This window comes from Galeopterus variegatus, unplaced genomic scaffold (genome assembly GCF_000696425.1).
Source record: "Galeopterus variegatus unplaced genomic scaffold, G_variegatus-3.0.2 Scaffold335, whole genome shotgun sequence".
NCBI lineage: Eukaryota > Metazoa > Chordata > Mammalia > Dermoptera > Cynocephalidae > Galeopterus > Galeopterus variegatus.
The window spans coordinates 297,850-314,305 of NW_007726446.1; the positions used below are offsets into that span (position 1 = coordinate 297,850).

General features: G+C 39.3%; 1 protein-coding gene across 2 annotated transcripts in view; it reads left to right on the forward strand.

The window, feature by feature from the left end:
* Positions 1-16,456, forward strand: part of MYO3B (myosin IIIB) — a 393,995-nt gene that overhangs the window by 286,707 nt on the left and 90,832 nt on the right. The gene's annotated exons all lie outside the window — the stretch shown is intronic.

The following is a 16,456-nucleotide window of genomic DNA, read 5'->3' on the forward strand; positions in this document are numbered from 1 at the left end:
GCAGCTTGTAACACACTTGCAAGAGAAGCTGCTTCGTAGTGGGGATTCAGACTCAGAGTGATAGAAACCTGCGTGACTCAGGCAGCTCGAGGAGAGCTGGCACTTTGCAAGAGGGGAAAACGAGCACATATTTCTCCCGAGTGCCATCCTTGTGGCTCTGGGGCTTGGAGCCAATTCGGCTGACCTCAGAATTGACGAGCCAGAGAAGCAGCCTCCCAGTCAGCAGGGCCGACTGTGGGCCAGATTTTCATGTGGGCTGTGATGTACAGATCGCCACATATCTTGACAAACACTCTGCATGGGGGATCATTGCAGAAATACGTGGCAGTGCTAAGATGATTGAACAGAACAAATCCTCCAGCAAATTTCCTACCATGATGGCCAAGTGCACTAACGTATTAGAAGACCTAGTATGGAACCAGAGGGAAGATGGAAGTGTGGCATGGGAGTGGTGGTAGGAATAGTAGCCTTCTTTTATGAAGTGCTTATGATGTGACAGACACTCCACGTATTATCTTATTTGGATAGAAAAAGTATGGGCTTTGGTGGCAGACCTGGGTTTGAATTTTAGTTCAACTACCGACAAGCTAGGAGATGCTGGGCAAGTTTCTTCCTCTCTCTGACCTTCAGTATTTTGGGCTGCAAAAAGGAAATAGTTGGGAGGAGTATAGATAATCTGTGCAAAGGAACTAGCATAGTTCTAGACACTTCATAAATGTTTAATGAGGGATGATGGCAAGCCGTTGTTGGCCATGGTGATAGAAGGAGTAGCAATAATAGTAGTAATATTTGTATTCGAAAGGTTTCTGTAAAGCTAAACTGATATGAAGGGCCAAGACCTCTCTGGCTTAGCTATAGAATCGTAGATTAAAGTAAACATTGAGGTTTTCAACACTTTAGACACTATGAACAATGCTTATTCTCTGTTTTAACTCCACAGCCAAATTTTATTTTCTTGTGTTCCTGGCACTTTTCTCAGGGTGTATCTGAGCTTGGTTTGGGGCCCAGAACTCCCCTTTGTCAACATGGCCAGGATGCCACTAGCACACCCTCAAATGATAACTTTCAGAGCTTGGTACATTGTTAAGACCTTCTTAGACTTTCTAGATTTTTAAAATATTATTTGGCCACATTTATTTTCAAAACCTTTCTGAAGCCAGAAACCTTATCATCAGCTGAAAGGAACTTCAAGGAAAAATCTGTTTTGAGTTATACTTTTTCTTGTGGATTTGCTTATGGCTGTACATAAATATTTATCTGAACTATTTCAACAAACCCTAAATCATCAGTGATCCTTATGTGAAGACCCTTTTAGAATATTTGTGTATGTTGAGAATGTCAGCAATCTCTTTATAGGACCAGATTCCAAGGACCAGAGACTTCTTATAAAATATTTGGAGCAGTTTGGTAGTTTTCAACATACCTTTTGTGTTCCTATTTCTGTACATCTCTTCATGCCATTTCTTCTGAGTAGAATTTCCTTGCCAGTCCTTTCTTTACCTGTTGGTTTTTACCCATCCTTCAAGGTCTCATTCACATGGCACCTCCTGCAGGGCCTTGAAGCAGACAAGGGCAGGAGAAGGGCATCCCCAGACAGGAGAAACAGTGGGCAGTGGTCCAGAGGCAGGACGTGCAGGGGTCCCTCTAGGGAGGGTGAGATGTCCAGTGGGAGGAAGACTGAGGGTGAGGTGGGAATAGAGTGAATCTGAGAGAACTATTAAAGGGCGTAAGGCAGATGGGAGCCAGGATATAGGAGGCCTTAAAAACTGTACAAAATATTTTGGGTGCTATTCTATGGGCCAAAATATGCAAATTCACAGTCTTCGGGTAGAATATGTTCTGTAGACGTATTTTGTTTGGCCTGTACACTGGTTTTAAAATTTCTTAATTAGTTTCCAACATACAGAAGTAGAAAGATTTCATATAACAATTCAGATTTCTGGTAACTCTTAAAAAATTCGAGTATCTGGCAGCAATCTGCTGGAACTGAGTAGGAGCTGCCTTCCATAGATTCCTACTCGCTGGCCTGCTTAATTCATGGCCCAACCCTGCCAGCATCTGAGTTTGATTCCTGCCCGCTGTGTTTAGGGGCACCATCAAGGAAGACGAAACAGTTTATGCTGCAGACTCTGGAGCCTGACTGCCTCTGTTCTGACCCAGGTCTGTCCAACTAGCTCAATGACCTTGGGCAAGTATGTTTCTAATAATGGTACGTTCCTCATACGGCCACTGTGAGAATAAACCACAGGAAATATTTAGAAGACTACCTAGCGTGGAGTAAGTGGGCAAAAATGTTATTACTATATCCCGTATGAGATAATAAACTCCGGGGCTGAAACTATCACTTATTTCTGCATCACTCACAGAATCTAGACTCTTTGGTCATTATATGCATAAAGAAAAATAGCTGATGAATGGATGAATGAATATCATGTGCTCTTTGAATTTTTATTTCTGTGAGGTCCAAAGCTAAATTTAATTATTTTGTTCTCAAGAAATTCTTCCTGTTTATCTTGAGTTTGACTTAAGCATACTAGTTAATTTTTCACAAAGTAAGGAAGTGGCTTTCTCAAAAATCTAAAATGCTAACTAAATAAGAGAAGGGAGATGCTGTTAACACTGTGTCATTTTCCTGTAATGGATCTACCATCCTAACTCGGAAATAAAGCCCATGTTTAGAAGATGCTTAATTATGTGTTTACTTTAGGAAGCTAAGTTATTGGCATGTGGCTGTCTATAGTTAATATCTCAAGTTAAGGGCCAGTTGCTAGGAACTAGGACATAGTGAACTTCAGAAATGATGTGAGAATGCATGTTTGACTTGGGTTTTTGGCCACCCACCCACCCCCACTCCATGAGATCCACACTTCAAAGCAGTGTTTTTGTACCTGATGCCTCAGACAGAGATGGACAGTTTGGCAAAAGAACCAATTTCCAGTTTTCTTTTTTTTTTTTTTTTGTCTTTTTTCGTGTCCGTCAACGGATCGCAACCCTCAGTGTCGCGCCCGTACCGGACCGGGGCCGGCAACGGGATCGCAACCCTTGGTGTTGCTCCTGCACCTCGCTCAGCCAGTGAGTGGGAACCGGTCTCCACATGGGATCCGAACCCTCCTGCGCTCCCAAGCGGCTCACTCTCCAGTGCGCCACCAGGCCAGCCCCCAATTTCCAGTTTTCTAACACATTTTATGTATAGCTGAAGTCTACAACACCATCCCACCAAGGCCTTCACTGTGATTACCGGTGGACGTAACCTTTTGCGGTTACAGTAATCTATCCATAAACACATTTACTATTGGCAAGGTGGCTCGACAAAGTTGACCTGCAAGGTTGGATTCCCTTACTGGACAACTTGCACATTTACAAAGCCACATTGAATTTTATTTGGATAAACGTCATTTAAAACTGAATAGTGCATTCAAGATTCTGAAAAATTGCTCTTTAATTTTGTACTTTAAGATGTCAGATGGCTCTCTTATGAGGTCAATTTTTAGTATTCTAATCCCTTTTCCTTTTTAAAAGAAATCTTGGGCCGGCCCGGTGGCGCACTGGATAGTGCGCCGCTTGGGAAGCGCAGCGGCGCTCCCGCCCGAGGGTTCGGATCCCACATACAGACCGGTTCCCGCTCACTGGCTGAGCGAGGCGCGGGAGCAACACCGAGGCTTGCGATCCCGTTGCCGGTCCCTGGTCCGGGACGGGGGCAACACTGAGGGTTGCGATCCGTTGCCGGACACGGAAAAAAAAGACAAAAGACAAAAAAAAAAAAAAAAATTTTAATCTCTCTTTAGCTCTCTCCTTTCCTTCCTTCCTTCCTTCCTTCCTTCCTTCCTTCCTTCCTTCCTTCCTTCCTGTTTCTTCTTTGTCTCTCTCCTTATGTAATTAATACCTACATCTCTAAACTTCTGGTTTCTAATCTAAAAGATAATTACCAAATCTGGTATATTATTCTCTTTTCCCCTTTCTACATTATCTATTTTGTGAGTGTAGGAAATTCTAGAAATTCAGCACATTGCTGATATCTACTTTGTCTGTGTTCTCATCAAGACCTTTACTATATTCAGGCTCAGAATACATTTCTGCTGAAAATACCTTTGCAAATTGAACCTATTTTGAAGAGTTTGAGAAAAGAAAACTTACACAAGTGGAAAATATTATAGGAAACAAAATTTGTATAAAAATGAATTTTATGAGTGTTTTATATCAACACTTAAAGAAACCTAGATTATAATGCTACAGGTTGAAAAAAGGTTAACATTGTACATTTCCATGATCCTATTAACTTTATTTCATTTTATTTTCTGGGTTAGAAGGAAAAAATATTAGTGTTTTATTTCCAAGTATATTCTGCGTATTAAATAGCAGCTGATTTCTACTTGTAGCACATAAATACACCAATATATTTTCCATTAGCATTGCCCGGTCACTTTAAATTAATAAGAAACCTGAGCAAGTGTTTGCCATAAAAGCTGTTAACAGTAGCCGTGCCACAATTTCATTCTGTGTTTCTTTGGAACTTCTCATACTTGTCTCCTTGATGAGTAGACACAACAGAGGGAGGGACGAGTTTGGTTTTTTCATCTTAATGGTGTAGGTCAGGAAGGCAGAGAGCAACAGAGAGCTCTGGTGCTCCAGAGCTCTAGCGACTGCTGTGATTGGGAAATTAGATAATAAACAGTCCCTAATACTGAGATTCTAATGGCCTAAGATCAACACAGTCTGGAGACGCAGGCAGGAGTGGCCTTCCTCGCCCTGGCCCAGACCCTCCCAGGAGAGCTCTTTGTGTCAACAAGAACAGCCAGCGCTGCTGGCTGGCTCCCAGGACTCAGAGTGGGGCTATCATTTTTGTTTGCTTTGCAAATATCTTAATGGGAAGTGGTTCAACACCACCTATGGGTTAATCTGAAGGGTTCTGCTTGGCAGCTGTTAGCTCTGAGAACCACATGGCCGACCGCTCCTGGGTGGAGGGAGTCAGGCTGGCTGTTAACCACCCTGTGCCAGGTTGAGGCATCTTTTTGGCTTATTGGATTTACTGGCTGGCAGGAAGTACCTTGTTGACTTTTATTTTTAGTTTGTTCTTCCTGGGAGGGTAAGGATGTTATTCTCAGATCCAATTGTGCTTTTCCCATTAAGGCAGGACAGTTGTTTAAATTATTCTTCGTAGTGTGAAGCATCCTTCTTCTACCTAAGCTTATTTTCACAGAATCTGAAATTTGTTATTAAAACTGGTGGTGTAGTGACGGTGGAGGTGTTATTGTTGCTGTCAGAAGGATCTAGTATGTTAGCTTGTAGGGAGGGCAGTGGACAGTATGGCTCTGTCTTCACCTGGGATCTGAAGAACTGAATAGATAGTGAATTTCTTAAGACTCTCTGCTTTGCTGACCCTTAGTTTTCTCACTTCATCCTGAATGTAGCTTTTACTTGTCTTGGCCCATGGGAGTGCTTCCCTGGGTGATGTAACCAAGTCATGCCTTCCCAGATCTGTGTCTGCTGACATTGATGCAGATGATCTCTTTCTTTATTCTTTCCTCACTGGATTTCAGGCAGGGATTAGGGAAGTCCCTGGAGTGATGACAGATTTGTAGACGGTTTCCAAATGCCCCATTTGGAAAAATGCACGAAGTTCAGATTTTTCTGTAGGTCGTAGAAAAAATATCCAGCATTGTCAGGAACAGTGCAGTCCTGCTTCTAAAGCCTTACTCTTTCCTGGGGGTTTTCCGCACCTATTTGGGCTGCCTGCAGTGCGAGCAGGGACCCTGGAGTCCACCAGACCTGTTACTACTGAGGGTAAGAACTTCATGGGCTTATTTTCTCAGGGCAACAGTTTCCTCATCTTTAAATGGAAGATGAAATAGCACAATATTTACCTCATTGAGTTGTGAAAATCAAATGAAATAATATATAAAGTACATAGCATCTCATCTAACAAATGAAAAACATTCATAAATAGTAGTAATAGGAGCAGTTGCTACTGTTATCTCTGAGACATCCCCCTTTCTTTATGTAATCCTTAGTATTATGCATTTTTTTCTGAAGTACTCATTTTGAAGCCTGTTAATTCCCAACCCTCTAAAATCAAGCCAGGGCCAAATTGAAAACAATTGGAGTATCAAAATAAATAAAGGTGATAGAAGAGTATAACCCATTGAATAAGATAGGAATTCATGAATCCACATTGATTAAAGAAAGAAAGAAGGAAGGAAGAAAGGAAGCTTTTCCTTGTAATAAAATGTGAAATAATAAATGCAGATGGAATGATGGAAACAGAAAATCGTCGTTTGGTAACTACCAAAACAATAATTGTTTCAGGCAAGAGTAGATGCCTTAAAAATTAAAGAATTAAATCAACAAATTTAGCATAAATGAATGCTAAAACTAGTAGGTGAAAAGTTTAAGGAGTAACAAGCTGTTTCCATAGTCTCAGAGTAAATCCCCATAAGATATTTGTTAACTACAAAAATACAGTGGAGAAACCTGGTAGAAACCAAGTGATGAAAGTTAACCTCACCAGTAATTGAACAAACTGGCAGCATGTTCCTCCTGATTCGATGCACTGAGAAGACAATCTCACTTTTGTAGATTTCCTGCCAAATGTTCATAACCTGAATTTAATCATGAGGAAATTGCACACAAACCCAAATGGAAGGCTTTATACAAAATATCTGGCTTGTAGGCTCAAAATGAAACACAGAGGAAGACTGAGGAACTATTCCATATGAAAGGGCACAACAGGAACATGACAACTGAAAGCAGTGTATGATCCAGGACTTTGTTTTGCTATAGAAGACATCATCGGGATATTTGGAAAAATCTGAACACAATCTGTAGATTGGATAATAGTATTGTATTAATATTAATTCCCTGATTTTGATCTTTGTGCTCTGGTCATGTAAGACTGTCCTTCCCTTTAAGAAACACACACTGAAGTATTTAGGGATAAAGAGGTATCAGGTTTGCAACTGACTCTCAGATGATTCAGAAAAAAATTATATGTGTTTGTGTGTGTATATGTATATTAGTACTGACAGAAAGAGAGAGAGAGGGGACAAAGTAAATATGTACAATGTTAATAGCTGGAGAATCTGCTGAGAAATGTATAGAATTTCTTACACTATTCTTGCATCTTTTCTATAAATATATAATTAAATCAATATTAAAAGTTACAGTAAACAAATAAAGCTAGTGCCACTTCCTGTCCTTTAGACAAGCAATTCATCAGCCACTTTCTCTCGAGATTCCTGATCCCTTCCATTACCCCTCAGTATCTATCCACATCATTGTTGCCCTGCTCCATGTAAGTCCTCAAGCTTCTCTGCAGTGACATTGCTGACTAGTCACCTCGCACTGCATACAATTTTGTTTTAGCTTTTCATCTTCAAAAATTCTGTAAAGTGTCCCTCTGTACTCTTACAACCCTCCCTCACCTTCCCTCGGGCCCCATCATTTAGCGCCATGCACATCATGCACTTCATTTCGGCACTTCTTGCTTACCCTAAACTGAGCACTGCTTTCAGAATTAAAAGGAGAAAAAGGAGTTAAATACATCTTTTGAGGGTGCAGTGGTGAAAAGAGCATCATCCAAGGAACTTGGATGTAAGACCCATCTCTTTCTCTGACTCTCTTGGACAAGTCACATCACCCCTCTGGGCCTCAGTTTCCCCAGTTACAGCATGAAAGGGTGTAGTAAATGGTCTCTGAAGTTCCCTTTATCTCCACAAATCTATCTGCTGGCTTAATTCAAGTTTTCAAAGTGTGAGTACTGTAACTCAAAAGTAGTTCAACCCCCAAGTTGCTTTAAGACCCCATCCAAACAAAAAACAGAGGTTCTGGAAAGGAAGGCACTCACATACCTCACACTATCATTCTCCCTTGAGGTTTCCATGCTTAGGGACTTGTCTTGCAGAAGTGCAAAATCATAAACAATAAGTTTAACAACTTGTTGATGTTGTGTTTTATTTCTAACTTCTGACCATGTATATATCTCTTGATTTAATCCTGTTAGAATCCTATTGTCTTATTTATTTATTTTGTTCTTCCTAAAAGCACAAATGCAATCATTTTCCCCTACCTTGGGCAAGAGTTTTTAATTTATATTTTGCTGTTGAAGCATTGGAGGTAGCTATTTGCCCAAGTTAGGGTTGCCATATTTTGCAAGTAAAAATGTAGGATACCCACTGAGATTTAAATTTTATATAAACAACAAATAATTTTTTTAGTGTAAGTATGTCCCATCAAGTATGTGAAAATACTTATGCTCGAGAATTATTCATTGTTTTTCTGGAATTCAAATTCAACTGGGTATCCTGTATTTTATCTGGCAACTCTAGCCCAAGTGCTTTGGAACATGAATATGTATGTGCTATAGCATAAATGTGTACCATGAAGTGTGTTGCTAAACCATTACCATCACACCCAAATGTCTATCCATTTTCTAGAACTAAATGTTAGTTGCCCCAGGTATCATTTATTAAGATCCCAAATACAGTGTGTGACTATGTGAAAGAGTCCAATACAAGTGTTCACAGTGCTCTGACCTCTGTATGCTATACCTTTTAGGAGCTTTTGAAAACATTTTCAAAGACAACAATTCCTTCTTATTTATTAAGGTCTTTACTCAGATGTCACCATCTGTAGCCACTCAATCTAAAGTTGCAGACCCTGCCTCCAACACTTTCTATCCCCTTTCCCTGCTTTATCTTCTTCTTTGGCACTTTTACTTAATATGCTACATACTTACTTATTTTATTATCTGCCTCACCCACTAGAATTTAAGTCCACGAGCAGAGGAATCTTAGGCCTCCTTGTTCATTGCTGTACCCCTAATGCCTATATCAGGAAGAGACAAATTTAAAGCTGCTCAATAAAGATTTTTGGGATGAATGAATAACGTCTGAGAGGCTGTAGAGGACCTTACATTGCACGTGTCATATGCATTGTTCTTATAATCGTAACAATTTCAAGGCTTGTCACCAAATTACAGCCTTGAGTGTGGTACAGGTTCGTGTAATCTTAATATTACTCCACAGACACAAGGTAAGCAAAAGCTCGGGGTAGGGAAAGGGATTTCCAGATATGCTTAGGCTTCTTTAATCTCTCTCCTAACAAATTTTCTAGCACTAAATGTTAGTTGCCCCAGGTGTCATTCATTAAGATCTCAAATACGGTGTAGCTGGATGAGTCCAATAACAAAATGGTGCTGGAGGCTGAGCAGCACACAGGCTCTGTTGTCCTCCAGATCTGAGTTTGTATCTGGTGTGACTTGCACAGGTTACTAAGCCCAAGCTTTGGCTTCCTAATCTGTAAGATCAGGACAATTGGAGAACCTATGTTGCTAGTACTGTGTGGGTTTAAATGACATGATCCAGCCACGTCCTCAGTGCAGTGCCCGGCACAAAGGAAGCTGCTTCCATTGCCATCCTCCAGGACACAGCATTGAATTCCACTTGATTCTGAGTCAAGCACTGCTCAGCTGTTCTGGCCATGTTGTGGCCCTCAGCCCACAGTTGTGCATCGGTTTGGGTCACAGTGCCCTTCTTCAATGCATCCCGGGCCTGAGTCTGGGCTTTCTCTCAGTTCCCTTGGTTGCTGACAAAGAACTGAAGTAAGGTTTATGGGTGGCTCTCAGCTGAATGTCCATTTTTCCAATAAGGCAAGCATTCTCAGCAGAATGAAGAAGAGCTTCCTGCTCCAAACTTAGACTTTCGTATGGTGACAGCTGCCTGCAATAAAGTGGTGAAAGAGGAAAAAAGAAGAAAAAAAAAAAAAGAAAGAAAGAAAGAAAGAAATGAGAATGCAAGAACTGGCAAATTAAAACTGTATGGACTCATGGTTGGGGAAAAGCAATGAGGCAAACAAATATGATCAAATTTAAAGGGCTCAGTGGGGTTTGGAAAATTAGCATAAGTACATAAAGCTAACTAGTGCTAACTTAGAGCAATGGTATTATGAAACATTTATTAGCCTTTCTGAGCTCTTCTAATGAGTTTGTCCTTGAGCTGTGTTCTAAATCAAAATAAGTGTGGGTTTTAGAGCAAATATCCATATATTTAAGTATAACTTGCACATTCAACTCACTCAGCAGTGATACCGACTGGGATAGGATAAGGGTATCCATCCAAAATTGTTATAAAGGTTGCCACATATCCAGACTTAGGAGAAAAAAAAGATATAAAGACTGTGAAACCCATTTCCTCTTGTTTTCCCTTTTTTCTTGAAATAATGGGTTATCTTATTTTGCACTATTTTTGTTTCTCTTTTATTATGCTCTTTGAATTTCCTTAATATTAATTTATAATATTATAAATTAAAGCCCAGGAATAATATTCTCCCTCTTTAGAAATTAATAGATGCCAATTAAAGTAATAATCAGGTACCACTCCATTTTTTCCCCAAAGAAAGATTAAAGCAAAGATTAAAAAGACTGATAATACTCAGTGCTGGCAATATGATGGGAAATGGGTCTTTTCATACTTTTGTAGATATGAGTGTTCATTTTCTTTGATTTTGAAAGGAGAATTTGGTGATATAATTCAAAAATGTTATTATAGGAAAAACATTTTCTTGCCCTTTGAGCCCAAAAGATTTATAGCTAAGATTTGTCCTGGGATATAACTAGATGAATTCTTGTAATGTATGAGCCAAATATTTAATGATCCATTATTTATAATGTGAAAAAATGGAAATAATTTAAATATCCCAAAATAAGAGAATAGTTAAATCACTTATGATAATCATTCAATAGAATACTATACAGCCATAAATATGATATATATGTACACTTGCATATATATGTATTATACACTCACAAATATATAGAAAGATGCCCATAATTACAAAAGGTAGATTAAAATGATAAATTAAAAGTGTGTATTATACAAATAGAAAAGTATCCAAAAAGATGTACATCGAAGTATTAACTAATTATAATATCCGGGTGTGGAGATTATCCCTGGTCTTTATTTTCTTCTCATTGCATATCTGTATTTTATAGAGTACAAAGCAAATGTATATTATTTTTAACCATAAAACAAATTTTTAATGAGAAAAAGAAAAAAAGGGGGCAACATTTTGCTACCAGTTCTTTTAGTCATTTACTTTGGGGAGAAAGATATTACTATATTTTCATTGATTAGTGACCAGTGAATATTTATACAACTTGGGAATTTGGAGCATTTTCATCAGCTGAAAAATAAAGATGAGACAAATCTGATGAGCACAGCAAAGGAAGAGCTCTGATAATTCAAAAGCCAAGTGGTTTATTGCTCCTACTTGCTCTCCTCCCTTGATCAATATTCAATAAAGCTCACCTGCAGTTACTTTGAATAGGTCAGAATATGGCACCAGACAAATCAGTTACAGAACCAAATTTTCGGTGTAGTAATGCTCAATATATCATGTGAATACACCAAGGTGCTTACAACTCTGCTTAGAGTGAAAGAGGTGGATGGGGTGAGGGTTGGGGCAGGAAAGGCTTTTCAGTGGTGCTGACACCTGGGCTAAAGGATAAGAATGCAATAGCCAGGTGGACAAGAAAGGAGACAGCATTCAAAAGCATGGAAATATGAATACCACCCTGGGAGAGTTCATGGGTGGTTGACAAATGCTTATTTGTTGTGCTGGTGGTGGTAGTGAATAGAAAACACAAAATCATCCTAGAAATCTGAGTTTTCCAGTTCTTATAATAAAAGAAGCATTAACTTATATATTTTGGATACCTTTGAACTTATCACTATAATTTGTGTTCTTAAAACATTTTGTTACCTTCCGATCCTCTGTTCATTCAGAGCTATCCAAATAAATACCTGCAGTAAGAATATGTAATAACACCTAGCTGATGCAGATCAGGGAAGAGTCGATTCAATAGTGACAATGTTGGGGGATTCAGATCAGGGTGTGTTATTCTACATTTATACCCTCAGCCCATAGAATGTTCAGATTCCATATGAGAACTAAATAAGAAGGCTTGAGTTGCCAGTTGGGGTTCCACCCACGGCCAGTTCATATGGAAGTCCTGTTAGAGCTCAAGTCAGTAGGGGATCTTTAGCAAAGGATGTTGTCCTCTGATGACATTCCTTAAATGTCTTAATTGTCCTTCATAACTTGAATTTATTGCAACACTTTCTGGAAGATGTTTATGTTTCCTATTATCTCTCATAGTAATAACTTCCAAAATGAAAGTTATATGACTTGTTTATCTGAAACTTGCCTCCCTCGAGATTCCTGGGGCTCCTACTATGTTAAAATAACCTAATCTAAGCACACCTTCTGCAGGGCAGTTCAGCTGCTGCTCGTTGAGAGCAGAAAATTGACTTTTTCTTATTAAGAGCTCCATGTATAAAGGATTTTTGTTCAATGTTTTCAAAGAAGCAGGAACAGATTTACTTGGTTATGTTGATTAGCCTTTCTTCTAGGGCTACCAAGTGAGACACAAGTTTATGACGAGAATTACTCCCAAACTTAGAGACAGCAGGAAGCTAACAAAAAACAGCCCATAATGAATTAGCTGCCACCTATCCTGTTTTGGAATTAGAATATGCTTTCAAGTGTGAACAACTAATGGATTTCTCAGTTTGTTGAGAAGCCATTATAAATTATAACTGATAAAATATGACATAATCTTGAAAACTTTATGAAAATTAATAAAAAGTACATGAAGAAAGAAATTTAAATGAAGTTTAGACAATGGGGAATCAGACAGTAGCCTGTGTGTCTCCACTCCCATCCAAGAAAAAAGTTACTTTTTCTAACCATAAAGTAGAAAAAGACCAGTTTTGCAACAGCTTAATTGACCAGATACATCCTCAAAGAGCACCTGCTTCCTTTGCTGTAATTCTAATGTGTAATTTGGTCTCCAGAATATTTCAACCAACTAGACAGGGGAAAGTATAGTCCAGACTACACAAACTCATTGTAAAATCACACACTGGCATTCTGCTTTTCAAATCTGACTCTTCTGAATTTGGTTACTGAAATTCAGCTCCCCGCCCCCCCAAATCATCATCCCTCAATGAACTGACAAATTTAATTTTGGAGCCTGTGAAGCTGAGGCCCAGTCCCTGGACCACGGTGACTTCACCTAGTGCTGCCAGCACAGCATGACAGAGCCAGCTGGCCTCGTGGATCTTTGCTGGAGAATAAGGAGATGCTGGGACATTCTCAGCAGCCACCTACTTGGGGGCCAGTCTTCACCCTGCCCATCATCCGGTCACACTGGGATCAGGATTTAAGAAGAGGGAATTAGACGTGAGTTTCATTTGGGGGCTTTTCCAGGGCAGATGCCCAGCAGACGGGTTCTCAACGGTGATTGAGAGTTTCCGTCTCCCCTAGAACCCACAGTTCAATAAACTGACTTCAGTGAGGTAGCTGAGCCCTGGAGGCAATCTGCTTGAGACTTTGTTATGTTTCCAAGAAGCCAGTGGAGCTCTGGAAATATGTGATGAATATGTGAGAGATACAACTACCTCCTCTCCACCACACTTTGATAAGCAACGTCACCGCTTCTGCCATTTAGCATGCAATTCCTAACAGAGGTGGAGGACAGTGTTATTTTTTAAAACTTTTCCTGCAGATTAAAAAAACAAAATCATGCTTTAAAAATGAATAATTCCTTAATATCACCTAAAATCAATCCATAGTCAAATTTTCCCAATTATTCCAAGAATGTTCTTTGCACATGTTTATACGATCCAGGATCCAATCTAGGACATTATATAGCATCGAATTGTTATGTCCTTAAATCTCTTTAAATATAGAATAGTCCCTTCTTTCATGTCTCTGACTTTTTGGAGGAATTGACCCAATTATCCCATAAAATATCTCACCTTCTGTATTTGTCCGCTTGCTTCTTTGTGGTCTCATTCAGCTTGTCCCTCTATGCCCTGTGTTTTGTGTATACAGTTAGACCTAAAGCCTTGATTAAATTCAAGTTAAATATTTTTGACCAAAAAGAAAAAAATACATCCTGGGTGACTTCGAATACTTAAAGTTGCCTCCCATTGCAAGACAATGTTTGCTAGCGTTAGTGGTGCTAAGATCGAGCACTGGATTAAAATGGTGACCTTCTGATTTTTCCCATGTATATTGCTTCTCTCATGACCTGAAAGAAGGAATCTGTGTGGTGGTACTTTAACACCATATAAATGTCCTGTTCTCCATCAAGCATTTGTCTAATGGTTTTTTCAGCAGTTGGTAATCCTTGCCTGAGTCAATACTTCCTTCTGGCCTACGCTTTTCCATAGTCAGCTGGTCTTAAGCCTTACCACTTACTAGCTATGGTATGAAGCAAGTCTTGATCCTTAATTCCCTCACCTGTAAAAATGGGTATAAAAATAGAACTAATCCACATGGCTATTGGCAGTTCTCCATGAGATAACTATGTACACATGTTTTGCCTGGTGCCTGGTGGCATGTATGCATGCAATAAACATTGGCTTTTTGTTATTATTGTGCTTCTCCTTATTTGGGGGAGGTGGAATGCAGATCAGCCACTCGCTGTCAGTCTCATGTCCCTGAGGCAAAACAAAACAAAACTAATGAAGCTGAAAAGGAGTTGAGGCTTTTGAAGAAAATTGACATACACCAGTTTTTAAAAAGTAAATTGGAATTTATTTCAAATAAGCTGCTCAAATCAGTCTTTCCCAAGGTGTGCTCTAAGAACTAATGGTCCCTCAATATGTTTAATGGAATAAGGGTCCATTGTTACAATAATGTCTAGAAAATATTTCCCATTCTTTCCTTCTCTTGGAGTTTCATTATTAAGTTAAAGGTTCTGGAAAGCCTTTCAGGAAAGAAACCTGCTTAACTTTGTTTAATCAACTATTTTCTGATCTTTTTCCCTGTGAACACTACTCTCTCACTCCCCAATCCTTTTTAAGACCAAGTAACACATATAAACATTACATTGCGCATCCAAAGGCTTGAATGAAGAGGGAATTAAACTGATGAGCTGACCCCTGTGGAGAGTTGGAAGGTATCTGCTACTAGCCTTTGGATCCTAAAAAGCCACAAGCTAGAGGGGTTCTCAAGAGGTTCACTTCTTCATTGGGTAAGAAAAGCAGAAATTAGGGACCCAGCAATAATTCCAAAGCTAAATGCTCTTCTCTAGGTTTTCTCTTCTAGGACTTCAGAATCCCCCTATCCAGTAGTTGTCTCATTGCTACTGGGACTTGCCTAGGCTGGACAGGAGTGAGTCCCTTGGGCTGATGCATAGAGACTGAAGGGCATAGGGTGTATCATGATTCGGAGGAAGAACAGAGGACTTGGGGTCAGATGAATATGGGTCAGTGTCTTAGCTCTAGCGGATATGTGCCATGATACCTGAGAAAATCCAGTAAACTTTCTGAACCTCAGTTTCTTCATCTATATAATAGGTGTGATTAAAGTGCTTAGCTCAAATGGTTGTGAAGCTCTCATTAGACATTTTTTAAAATTTCTAAAAATGTTACATGCTGTGTAAATGCTAGTTAATTTAATTTTTTACAGTAAGTGTATTCTTACTGATCTATATGGCCCCATATTTTGGGCGTCTACTAGTCATTCTTTTATTCATTTAACTTGTCTAATATTTATTGAGCACTTACTATGTACCAGGCACTGAGTTAGGTGCTGCTATAGAGCATGGAATAAAGATCTAGTTCCTGACTGCATGGATCTTACATTCCATTGTGGGAGACATATGACAAACAAATATATGCACAAATAAACATATAATTATAATACCTCCTCCCATGTACTATTCTGATTTTTTTTAAATAGGCATATTGCTTATAATCTACTATAAATAATCTACTTGCATTTTGAAGATAATATATATGAACAGATATATTGAAATGAATTTGTCGTTTTAAGTAAAGAATAAGATTATTAATGTAGAATTGGAAGAGACCTTAGGAATAATTTATCTCAATCCCCCCTCATTTTATGGATGAGAAAAACTAGAAACCAGAATACTATAGAAATTTACCTAAAGTCACATGTTTTTTTATGTGTGCATGGTGTATGTGCCTGCATGTGCGTGTGTGTGTGGTCTGGGATATTGAGGCAAGGATCAGAATGCAGATTTCCCTTCCCTAGTCAGTGTTTTCCACTCTGCTGGGTTCCATGTGAAAAGCATTGTAAGAGAGGCTCCTACTTTAACTGTGTGTTAGAATCACACTTTTGGGCCAACCCTGTGGCTCCCTCGGGAGAGTGCAGCGCTGGGAGCGCAGCAGCGCTGGGATCTCCGAGGCCGCAGGTTTGGATCCTATATAGGGATGGCCGGTGTGCTCGCTGGCTGGGCACGGTGTGGGCAACACCAAGCCAAGGGTTATGATCCCCTTACCGGTCACAAAAAAAAAAAAAAAGTTAAAATTAAATAGAATCATACTTTCACAGAATGTGTTCAAATTACTAGAAATTGGGGACCCAGGAAGACTGATTTTTCCAAACTTTGTTCCATGAAATATTAATATTTTGTTAGATGTTA